The 11,828-nt window shown below is 50.0% G+C and overlaps 1 pseudogene; it reads left to right on the top strand.

The window, feature by feature from the left end:
- The first annotated feature begins 362 nt into the window (after positions 1–362).
- The window catches only part of LOC125339067, a 69,674-nt pseudogene continuing 58,208 nt past the window's right edge, over positions 363–11,828 (top strand).

Genomic DNA, 11,828 nt, shown 5'->3' with positions numbered 1-11,828 from the left:
GTCTCTCAGCACCCTGGCCTTGCCAGCAGCAACCAGGCCCAACCTCAGCCCTCTGGCCACAACCTGAGCAGCCACCCTGGAGGGCTAAAGTCTCCCATGACCCCACCCCTTTTTCCACTGTCATTCCAGGCAAGGCCCCGCCCACTCTCTTTCTGTTCCGTTGCGCCCCTCCCCCGCCCACAGGCTGTATTCCCACCCCGCCCCTCGGCCAGGCCCTAACCTGTCGCCACGCCCTTTTGTGGCCCCGCCCACTAGCGTCATTGCCCAGCCCCACGCTGCTCTGGTAAACTCGGCTCCGTTCTGGCCCCGCCCACTCGCTCGCATTTTCCCCCTCCCTCCCCGGCCTGCCGCCAGGTACCCGCCTTTTTCCCTCGAGGCGCGCGCAGCTCCCCGTGGTTCCTCAAGGGGACGGCGTGGCGCGGAGGGCGCGGTGGAGCGCGCGAACCTCCCTTGATGTCGGTCTCGGAGTAAGTCGGCTTTTCTGGGTGTCCTCAGCCTTCACACGGGATCGGGGGTCTCCGGAAGTCCCCGCGGCTCCTGCGGGAGAGCCTGGGTCCTCGGCCCTCCCCGACGGCCGGCCCTCCGTGACTTCCACCGGCCCGGGAGAGGCCCGCGGCGCCCCGGCCCCGACCCTCCCGGCGTCCTTCCCCGCAGCACGCGGTGACGGCGGAGGGTGGGCGCGGTCCGCGGGCCCGGCCCCTTCCCATCCAGGCACACGTTCACCAAGTCCCAACTCCGGACCTGGCTCCGTGGCCGATCTCCGGCCCCCGACCCCGGCCTTCAGGTCCCATCCCCTGCATCTGGTCCTGGGCCCCGGCCTCCAGCCCTTGGCCCAGGTCTCCGTGCCCCGGGGCCCGAATCCAGGCAACGGGCCACGAACTCCCCACCCTGGCCCCTTCTGCTTCCCCCGGTCCTGAGCCCCCGTCCACCTAGCCTCACCCACGCCTTGACCCCCGGCCATAGCCACAGACCCTTGGTCCCCACCGCAGGCCCGCGGCTCTGGGCCAGGCTGGACATTCTTGAGAGACTCCCGGTGGCTGATCCCTGTGAACCTAAAAGGCCCTCCCACTCCACTCCACCCCTGTCCTGGTGCTCCTCCCCACCCTACTCTTGGGCAGCCCTGGGTAGGGGGAGTGAACCTGGGGCCTGCCTTGTTACACTAGACCCATACTTGCAGGCTCTGCAAAAGTGAGGGCAAAAGCTCATCAAGAGAACCTGGACTCAAACTTTGTATCTGATGATTTTTCTCTCATTGGCTTTAGTGCTTCAACCCTTCCACACCTCCAACCCCTCCCTGAGAGTCTTTTCTCCAATTAACCACCGAAAAGCCAGAGTGGAGCCGTGGCTCAAGTGATAGAGCACCAGCCTTGAGTCAAAAAGCTAAGGCACAACAACGCCCCAGGACCGGGCTGCCATTCTCCGTCATCCTGAGAGCAGCGGAGGACCATCTTCCTCTGGGGCTAAGGCTGGGATACAGGGACTTTGTGTTGGGTCTGAGCCTTAAGTGGGATATTTTCAGCACTCAGGACTGTCTTCTGGAAAGTGATATTACTTGAGGAGGAAGCCCCAGGGAGGAGGAAGAGGAAAGAAAAGGAACCGAGGATGGCAGCAGTGATTCAGGTAAAGCCAGTGGTTTCTCTTCCTGTCTGAAGAGCTGGGCCTGGGCACTGACTATACTGACGCCTGCCTGCCGCATCTGCTCACACTCCCCCTCAGCCCCTGTCATCTCCACTGGGCATGTGGCAGGAGGGCATCACCCAGGCAAGGTGATACTCTGTCCTTGTTGAAACCTCTTTGCTAGTTTTCTTTTCAACTCTGTTCTCTCTCTCTCTCTCTCTCTCTCTCTCTCTCTCTCTCTCTCTCTCTCTCTCTGTTTTGTTTTTGTTTATTTTTTTTGCCAGTCCTGGGGCTTGGACTCAGGGCCAGAGCACTGTCCCTGGCTTCTTTTTTGCTCAAGGCTAGCACTCTACCTCTTGAGCCACAGCTCCACTTCTGGCTTTTTCTGTTTATGTGGTGCTGAGGAATCGAACCCAGGGCTTCATGCATGCTAGGCAAGCACTCTACCTCTAAGCCACATTCCCAGCCGGGGAACTCCCAATCCTGGGGCTTTAAGGCCTGGGTACTATCCTGAGCTATATTTTGCCCAAGGACAGTGCTCTACCACATGAGTCATAGCTCCTCTTCAGACTTTTTTGGTAGGTAAGTTAGTTGGAGATAAGACTCACACACTTTCTTGCTCCAGTTGGCTTTGAACCCTGATCCTCAAGATATCACTTTCCTGGAGTGGCTAGCAATCAAGGCGTGAGCCATTTGTGCTCAGCTGGGCTGTTTTAACACAGCCCATTATAGGTCCTCACTTTCTCAGAAGAATGCTTGGCTGTACAATTCCATGTAGCCTTTTTCCTTTTGGTATCATATCAAAGACACCATCACACAGTGTAACCACCCAGAAGCTTCCTTCTGTCCCTAGTGTGTTGATTGTGTAGATATCTGGTTATAATTCCATATAATGCTTATTCTGAATCTATGGATGTGTGTGTGTGAAATGCTTTTGATTTTTCTCCTTCGGGACAGTTGACATTCAGGGACGTGGCTGTGGATTTCACCCAGGAGGAGTGGCGGTGCCTGTCCCCAGCTCAGCGGGCTCTTTACAGGGAAGTCATGCTGGAGAACTACAGGAACCTGGTCTCCATAGGTTCCTATCTCTTTGTTGGTGAGCAGCTGCAAAGTGGTGTGAAGCCCCACCACTGTGCAGTGTGCGGGAAGGCTTTCTCCAGACAGTACAACCTCTTGATTCATGAGCAAAGCCATAGCAGTGCAAAGCCCTACCACTGTGCAGAATGTGGGAAGGCTTTCGCCACGCGTTCCAGTCTCTTAGCTCATGAGCGACGCCATAGCAGTGTGAAGCCCTACCTCTGTGCAGAATGCGGGAAGGCTTTCTGCGCACATGAAGATTTATTGGTTCACAAGCGACGGCATAGCAGTGTGAAGCCCTACCTCTGTGCAGAGTGCGGGAAGACTTTCCCTACACGTTACAGTCTTGTGGTTCATGAGCGATTCCATAGTGGCGTGAAGCCCTACCAGTGTGCAGAGTGCGAGAAGGCCTTCCCCACACGTTCTGATCTCGTAGTTCACGAGCGATGCCATAGTGGTGCAAAGCCCTACCACTGCACAGAGTGTGGGAAGGCATTCAGCCGGAACTCCAGCCTGAGGAAGCACTGCAGGACACACATCAGGAAGAGGCTGTACCAGTGCAAGGCCCTCAGTGTGTGTACTGCCCTCACTGTGCACCAGGCTGAGCACACTGGCCGCAAGCCACACAGGCGCACCAGTTTTGGGAAGGTGTTCAGCCACAACTCCAGCCTTGCTGCACACCGCCAGATGCACACCAGGGAGAGGCCCTATGTGTGTGACACGTGTGGCAAGGCCTTCCACGTGCGTGCTGCTCTCACTGTACACCAGATTGTACACACTGGCCATAAGCCACACAGGTGTTCAGAGTGCGGGAAGGCATTTACCCACACTTCCAGCCTCACTGTGCACTTCAGGACACACACTGGGGAGAGGCCATACTACTGCGCCCAGTGTGGCAAGGCTTTTGCACAGAAAAATGCCCTCAGGCGCCACCACAGGACGCACACTGGGGAGAGGCCATATGTGTGTGGTGAGTGTGGCAAAGCCTTTAAATTCAACACTGACCTCAGCAGCCACCGCTTCATCCACACGGGTAAGCCTCATGTGTGTGCTGAATGTGGGAAGGCATTTACACGGAAAAATAACCTCAGGCGCCACCAACGTACACACCGCAGGGAGTGGCCATACGTGTGTGGTGAGTGTGGCAAAGCCTTTAAATTCAACACTGACCTCAACAGCCACCGCTTCATCCACACGGTTCATGTGTGTGCTGAATGTGGGAAAGCATTTACACGGAAAAATAACCTCATGCGCCACCAACGTACACACCCCAGGGAGCGGCCATACGTGTGTGGTGAGTGTGGCAAAGCCTTTAAATTCAACACTGATCTCAACAGCCATCGCCTCATCCACATGAATAAGCCTCATGTGTGTGCTGAATGTGGGAAGGCATTTACACGGAAAAGTAACCTCATGCGCCACCAACGTGCACACCCCAAGGAGCGGGCATATGTGTGTGGTGAGTGTGGCAAAGTCTTTAAATTCAACACTGACCTCAACAGCCATCTCCTCATCCACACGAGTAAGCCTCATGTGTGTGCTGAATGTGGGAAGGCATTTACACGGAAAACTAACCTCACACGCCACCAACGTACGCACCCCAGGCAGTGGGCATATGTGTGTGACATGCGGCATGGTGTGCAAACGGCGTTGCAACTTCACATGCCATCGTAGGGTTCACACCCAACAGAAGCCCCCCCAGAGAGGGCAGCAAGGCACAGTCTATCTACCCGTGGCCTCCAATACCTCATTCTCCACAGAACATAAATGCAAGGAAGACAGAATGAACACCACTGGCCAGGAGCTCGGACATGAGCTAAGTATAGCGATTCCTGCTGTAATCCCAGCAGAAGATGGTGAGTTCGAGGGAGGCCTGATTATATAGCAAGACCCTGACTTTTTTCATAAACTGTTGGTGAGAATAGTCACCAAGTACAGAAGTCAGGAAATCTTGTACCCAGCAGAGGCTGGAAACCCAGCCTCAGTGTTCCAGGTCTTGTAACTTGATGGTTGAGCCATTCTAATGAAATGTCCACCTTGCAGGTTTTCCCTTGCAGTGTCCAGGAAGGGCTGGTCCTGCCATCTTGTGAGGATTATTTCTAGTCCAACTCTGGGGAAGGTGAATCTACTCAAAGCAAAGGCTATTAAGCACACACAGCAGACTCCAGAAGAGGCTGAGAACAGTGAGGAATTGGGCGTGACATCACCCGGTGTGGGGCCTTCTTCACCTTGACATTGCCTCTTAGAAGAATGCATTGCATTGTACTGACTTATGGAGCTACTGCAGCCAGGGAGAACTGAACGAGTCCTGGTGTTCCTGGGACCAGCAAACCCTGGGCTACCCAGGACCTGGGATGTGACAGAGGTGATGCAGGAGAATAGCAGCCCTTACACTGAATGACCATGCTGTTGTGCAGCAAACACTGCCGACAAGTCTTCTAAGATGAATTCATTCTGCTTTAGAGATAAGAGTTTCTAGTGTGGGGAATTTAATTCAATCTGGTATGAGGTCTGTTCAAATATGGCAGCAGCTGCTAAGCTTTGCACTCAAACCTCAGGGACACACACACAGGAGAGCATTTTTCTTAAGGGGGCTTATATGGAACTGCTGCTACTAAATTTTGCTGCTGGTATATTCAGAATGTATCCATCTTTTAGTCAATAAAATATCTTTTTGTTTAAAGTACTAAGCCATTCCTGATTTCTATCCAGATAATTGCATTTTTGTCTAATTCTTCCTGTGAAAAAAAACAATGATACAATTAAGCTCTATGAAGGTTGAGGACCTAGGATTTTAATTTGAAATGAACACAGCTTTGGGACGCTCTAAGCTCTTTGTCCCCACTGCTATTCTCCACACTGTTAGGGTACTGTGTAGGTAAAACAGCAATGTCACACAAGTGGTAACACCAGTACACAGCACATGTTTTTATTATTTTATTTTCTTTTTTTGCCAGTCCAGCGGCTTGAACTCAGGGCCTGGGCACTTTCCCTGAGCTTTTTTGTTCCAGGCTAGCACTCTACCACTTGAACCACAGTGCCACTTCTGGCCTTTTCTGGGTATGTGGTACTGAGCCACATTCGGCAGCCACTTGTTTTTATATTGTAAGATGTGTGGGTGCATTTCTAAAGTTATAGTTTCCCATGAAGCAATATTCAACATTTTATATAAGAAATACAATTTTTAGATGTTTATAATAATAATTAGAACAATGACGATCTGGCCTGGCACTGGTTGTTCACATCTGTCATTGGAGCTGCCCAGTGGGGAGGTATCGGAGGACCATGGTTTGAAGCCAACCCAGGCAGGAAAGTCCTTGAGGGCCTGAATGCTATTTGCTCAAGGCTGCTGGTGTACAACTTGAGCCACACCACCACTTTTTGCTGGTTAATTGGATGTGAAAGTCAGACTGGGAGTTGGGGATTTAGCTCAGTAGAAGAGCATTTGCCTAGCAAGTCTAATGCCTGGAGTTCAGTCCTTTGCTTTTGGGTGGGGGGGGGGGGGGGCGGGCAGGGGAGGGGTTGAGCTATAAAAGACCAGGGCTGGGAATGTGGCCTAGTGGTAGATGCTTGCCTCGTATACATGAAGCCCTGGGTTCAATTCCTCAGCACCACATATATAGAAAAAGCCGGAAATGGCACTGTTGCTCAAGTGGTAGAGTGCTAGCCTTGAGCAAAAAGAAGCCAGAGACAGTGCTCAGGCTCTGAGTTCAAGCCCCAGGACTGCCAGAAAAAGTAAAAAGGTCAGACTGCTCAGGGATCATGGTCCTCAGATCTCAGCTTCCTGAAGGTATGATTACAAAAATAATTTGCTCAACTTAAAAGTACCCTGCTCAACTGAAATTTCAAACATACTTTTGAAAAGTCCCTCCTTGTTTTAGAATGGTAAATGACATGACAACAATGTTTCCTGATTAGGGTCTGTGAGATGAAGTGAACAGATGTTTTCCTTTCTGATAAAGTACGTAAGCTACCAGAACCAACACCATGTTGAGTCTTACTCCTGTTTCCTGCGAGGAGATTGATTCTTTTTTTTTTTTTTTTTGGCCAGTCCTGGGCCTTGGGCTCAGGGTCTGAGCACTGTCCCTGGCTTCTTTTTGCTCAAGGCTAGCACTCTGCCACTTGAGCCACAGCGCCACTTCTGGCCATTTTCTGTATATGTGGTGCTGGGGAATCGAACCCAGGGCCTCATGTATATGAGGCAGGCACTCTTGCCACTAGGCCATATCCCCAGCCCTGGGAGATTGATTCTTAAAAGAAGTCTTTACAAATATCCAGTAATAATATGAAGACATACTAACAGCCCTAGTCATAAAGGAAATAGAAATAACTGAGATTTTATTGCACTCCTGTTCATCAAGAACAACACAAAAACCCTCATCAATACAGAATATAAGAAACCCACACTGGGTGGGTGACATCAAGTGCAGCCACTATGGAAATCAGTATGGAGGTTCTTTTTTTTTTTTTTGTCAGTCATGGGTCTTGAACTCTGGGCCTGGGTGCTGTCCCTGAGCTCCTCAGCTCAAGGCTAGCACTCTGCCACTTGAGCCACACTGCCACTTCGGTTTTCAGGTGGTTAATTAGAGATAAGAGTGTCACAGACTTTCCTGCCCAGGTTGACTTTGAACCATGATCCTCAGATCTCAGCCTCTTGAGTGTCTAGGATTACAGGCACTCTTGACCAAAAGTCAAAGTACAATTTCCATATGATCCACTCTACGGCATATTCTCAAGGATCTGGAGGTCAGCATAATCGCCTTCCTGGTGGAAATGGAGTCTCGAGAGCCAGTGTAGCACTGCAGGGCCTCACCTGGCTCCCAGAGCCCAGGCCTGCAGACTCTGGGTACCTGATGTCTTTCTGAAGTGGAGTTGGGTTTGTTTGTCCATGAAGACTCTCATTTTGATGGGGAGAATATTTGCCTATTTCAATCACAATTCTTCCACCCCTGTACCATGAAACTAGAGGTCTTCTCTCTGGGGGAACCCTCAGCTTGTGGGAGTTGAAAGGATATGTCCTGGCCATCCCAGGGAACCATGCAGAGATAATCACGGACAGGAGAGGAAGGTTCATAAGGAGGTTTATTAGTGGGGCCATATCTCCCAGGGGAGAGGGAACAGCATGGCGTCTGCACCTTATACAGGTGGCAGCTTCTCTCTGGGGCTTAAGGGGAAGTAGGTAGGTCTTAATAGTGAGTAGACTAGGCCCATTAGGTATGGGTGGATCTGGGGGCTAATGGGAGGAACTGAGGACCTGAGGCAGGGGAAATGTTAACAGGAGTGTCTGTGTAAATATCATTTGTTAATGAAGTCTTGGAAAAGGGAATTGAAGAAACAGCATAGGAAGAAGATGGTTATGAGTATGTCTTAAATTCATACAAGGCAAGGCTTATTAAATTGGTGTGTAATTAAGTTAGCTGTGATTTAAACACTGATGTAAAACCAGCATGTCATTCCTTATGTCCACCTAGCTATAAATCTGTGCTAAATTTCTCAACACATCTACTGAGTTTTGTCATTGCAGAGCTCTGGCAAGTATTTGTTGGTCAATTCTTGACAAGATGCAGGTAAGCTCTGGTCCTCTTGGTCTCCTTGTTGATTTAATTGGGAATAAAAAGGGCTTTTGAGGGGCTGGGAATATGGCCTAGTGGCAAGAGTGCTTGCCTCGTATACATGAAGCCCTGGGTTCAATTCTTCAGCACCACATATATAGAAAAAGCCAGAAGTGGCACTGTGGCTCAAGTGGCAGAGTGCTAGCCTTGAGCAAAACAGAAGCCAGAGACAGTGCTCAGGCCCTGAGTTCAAGCCCCAGGATTGGCAAAAATCGGGGGGGTGCTTTTTGTGGCAAAGAGATTGCATTTTCAAAGCCAACTTGGGCAGAAAATCTCTCTACACCTTCATCTCCCAACTAATCAGTGAAGAGCCAGGCTGGAAGCATGGCTCAAGAGACTTTAACCAGCCAAATGCTGGAAGTGGCACTGTGGCTCAAGTGGCAGAATACTAGCCTCAAGCAGAAGTGCTCAGGGACAGTGCCCAGGCCTTGAGTTCAAACCCCTGTGAATGCCAACTGGGAAGAACCATCCTAGCAACAGCACCTAGACCCCTGGGAATCAGCCAATCCAGGGAACAAGGATCATGGAGAGGAGTAAGAGGAGAATGATGTCACATCCTACATGGAGTCACTTTACTTTCACCCTTTCAAAATTAATCAGAGCCAGGGATCAAGAGATAGTAGCTTGTCCATCTAATGTCCATACCTAAGTATAAACTAGCTGAACTAGCCAAGTCATCCAATTTTTAATTTTCTGCCCTAAACCCTTCCTTTTGCATATATATTTGTCCAGTCCCTGCCTCATGAGACTTCTTCCAGGCTTCATTCAAGGACTGGCATCTACCACCAAGGGACAGCTGCTGCCTGACCATCTCCCAGAGGGGCCACATTTCTGCCTTTTACCCCTAATGTCAATGCCCCTTGCCAGGAGGAAGCAGCCAGAGTGTCTTCATCCTTTTTCATAACTATTTGGCTTGTTCTGTTTTTTTTTTTGCCAGTCCTGGGCCTTGAACTCAGGGCTTGAGTACTGTCCCTGGCTTCTTTTTACTCAAGGCTATAGCGCTCTACCATTTAAGCCACTGCTCCACTTCCAGCTTTTTCTATATATGTGGTGCTAAGGAATTGAACCCAGAGCTTCATGTATACGAGGCGAGCACTCTGCTACTAGACCATACTCCCAGCCCCCTTTTTCTTTTTTTTCTTTTGGACCAGTCCTGGGCCTTGGACTCAGGGCCTGAGCACTGTCCCTAGCTTCTTCCCGCTCAAGGCTAGCACTCTGCCACCTGAGCCACAGCGCCCCTTCTGGCCGTTTTCCATATATGTGGTGCTGGGGAATCGAACCTAGAGCTTCATGTGTAGGAGGCAAGCACTCTTGCCACTAGGCCATATTCCCAGCCCCCCAGCCCCCTTTTTCATAACTATTAAAAGGCTGGAATGTAAGGTTCACCCCAGGAGGACTCCATGCAGATGGCCCCCACCTGGTTAAGTCTCCACCTAGGTACCTGGATAACCAGCAGACCTGGAGGCAGTTACCTCCCCCTTCCCTGAGGTCACATCCTAGCCCACCTGGCCACATGTTCCCCACCCCACCCCGCTCTAGATAAGGCAGAGCCAGGTGAGGGTCGCCCCTTCTCTTCAGCCATGCATCACCTTGGCCACAGGCCAGCAGTTCTGGAATAAACTTTTCTCTCCTGCCTGAATACCGTGTGGCATTCTCCTTTATTGGCTACCTATTTCAATAAACCTTACATTTGCAAGCTTTGAGAGAAGATTTCTTCTCATTTTATAAACTGATGACTGAAAAGATTTATTATCCTATAAGAAATAGTATTGAAGGCTCGAATTATTCCTACTGTGAATATGCGTCCATAATTCAATGGGTAGGTTAGTTTTTTCTTCTTAGTGAAATACTGCTCATGTGCTTCATTTCCTCATCTCAGGGCCTGGCCACTACCCCTGAGTTTCTTGTGCTCACAGCCTGTGTTCTATTATTGTGGGAAGACCACACAGAGTTAGGAAAATGGAGCAGAACAGAGAAGGAATAGGCCAGACTTGATCCTCCACAGGTTAGGACTGTTTATTGAGGAACAGCGAGCCAGGGGCACAGACCTTCCCGCAGGATTGGAGGTTATGCAAGGAACTGGACTTTGGGGTGGGTTTATAAAGGGCTTAATAAGGAGGCAGAAAATAGAAAATGGGTTATGGTTGTAATGCCCATGTCGCGAGACGACCTCCAAGAAGACCACCGAGAGCCAGACGTTCCGAAATGCAAAAGCAAGGCTTTATTCAGGCAGGCTGCAGCTCAGGGCCTCATCCCACACACCGATGCAGCGGAGATAGGGAGGAGGACCTCAAGCTGAATTTTTACAGGACTTATAAAGGCAAAACCCACAAAATTCCAACAACCAGGTATTTGAGCAAGATTAGGGTACGGGCATGAGTCTGATTGGCTCAGAGCTAGGGACATTCCAGGGCAGTCAGAGAGTTTCCCGGCCATCTGGGTTATGACGAGCTGTCCTGCTAGATGGAATAATTGGCAGTCTGGGTTTGTTCACAGTGCCCGTTTATCTCGGGCTTGCATGGTCATTTCCCGGAGTTTTTGCAGGCCCAAGGTCAGTTAGCACAAAGTGGAGCCTGACTTCAAGATAGCTTTGTTCAAGAAATTTACATTTTAGCGGTTTTAGCCCAAACAAGTCAGTTCCCGGAATTCATGCGCGCTCTGGGTCCCTCATAGTTTAATATAAACAGTAAAGTGGCTACTGTCTCAAAATGGAGTTACTTTAACTCTTCAGTAGTCTCTTGGGGGCCCAGGGCAATGTCCTTGGCCAGGCCCACAGTGGAATGTTCCACCTGGGGCTCATGCCATCAGCTAGCATCTCCATGATCCTGCTTGGATCAAGGCTTCTTCTGGACAGCTCTCCCCATGGTCTTATCCATGTTGATTTCTTCCACATAATTTATTTTCACTACTCTTCATTTTCCTTAGTGGTGTATGTTATCTATTTCTAGAATCTCTCCTACTTCAACAATGATGTTAAGTAGACTTTTGAAAAAACGATTTGCAGTGTAAGGTAATTTTTTAAAACATGAAGGCCCCTCATTGAGAAAGTCAGTTGCTTGGAGACTGTGACGCTTCCTGCAATGCTTCTAATTTCTAATGTGTCAGAGCTTCATAACACCCTCGGGAGTGTGAGTCGGGGTTATATGTGTTCACTGAGGGGCAGAGCCCCACCAATCAAGGGATTTCCACTGCCATCCTCTTTCCTCAACTACAGCTCTAAAAGATATAGCAACACTCCCAAGCAAGTGTTTCTTCCCTTAAAATTCAGCTAAATTCGGCCCAGGACTTCAGTCACTTCTGAATATTTTAGATAGTCAGAAAATTTCTCTCCATCTCTGTGTGTGCCTCTCTCATCCTTTTTACCTTAGCATCCTGGGTTCTGCACCACCATCTTGTACACATCCCTTTCTGTATTTCCTTTCTTACCCCTCTTGCCCCCCACCCTGCCCCCATCATGCAGTTCCACTGCCCCCTGATTCTCCCTCTTACCTATCAAAAGATCTGACTTAACTGCTAAAGCTC

This window comes from Perognathus longimembris, chromosome 20 (assembly GCF_023159225.1).
Source record: "Perognathus longimembris pacificus isolate PPM17 chromosome 20, ASM2315922v1, whole genome shotgun sequence".
NCBI lineage: Eukaryota > Metazoa > Chordata > Mammalia > Rodentia > Heteromyidae > Perognathus > Perognathus longimembris.
The sequence above is the reverse complement of the archived record's forward strand: the minus strand, read 5'-3'. Positions and strand labels throughout refer to the sequence as shown.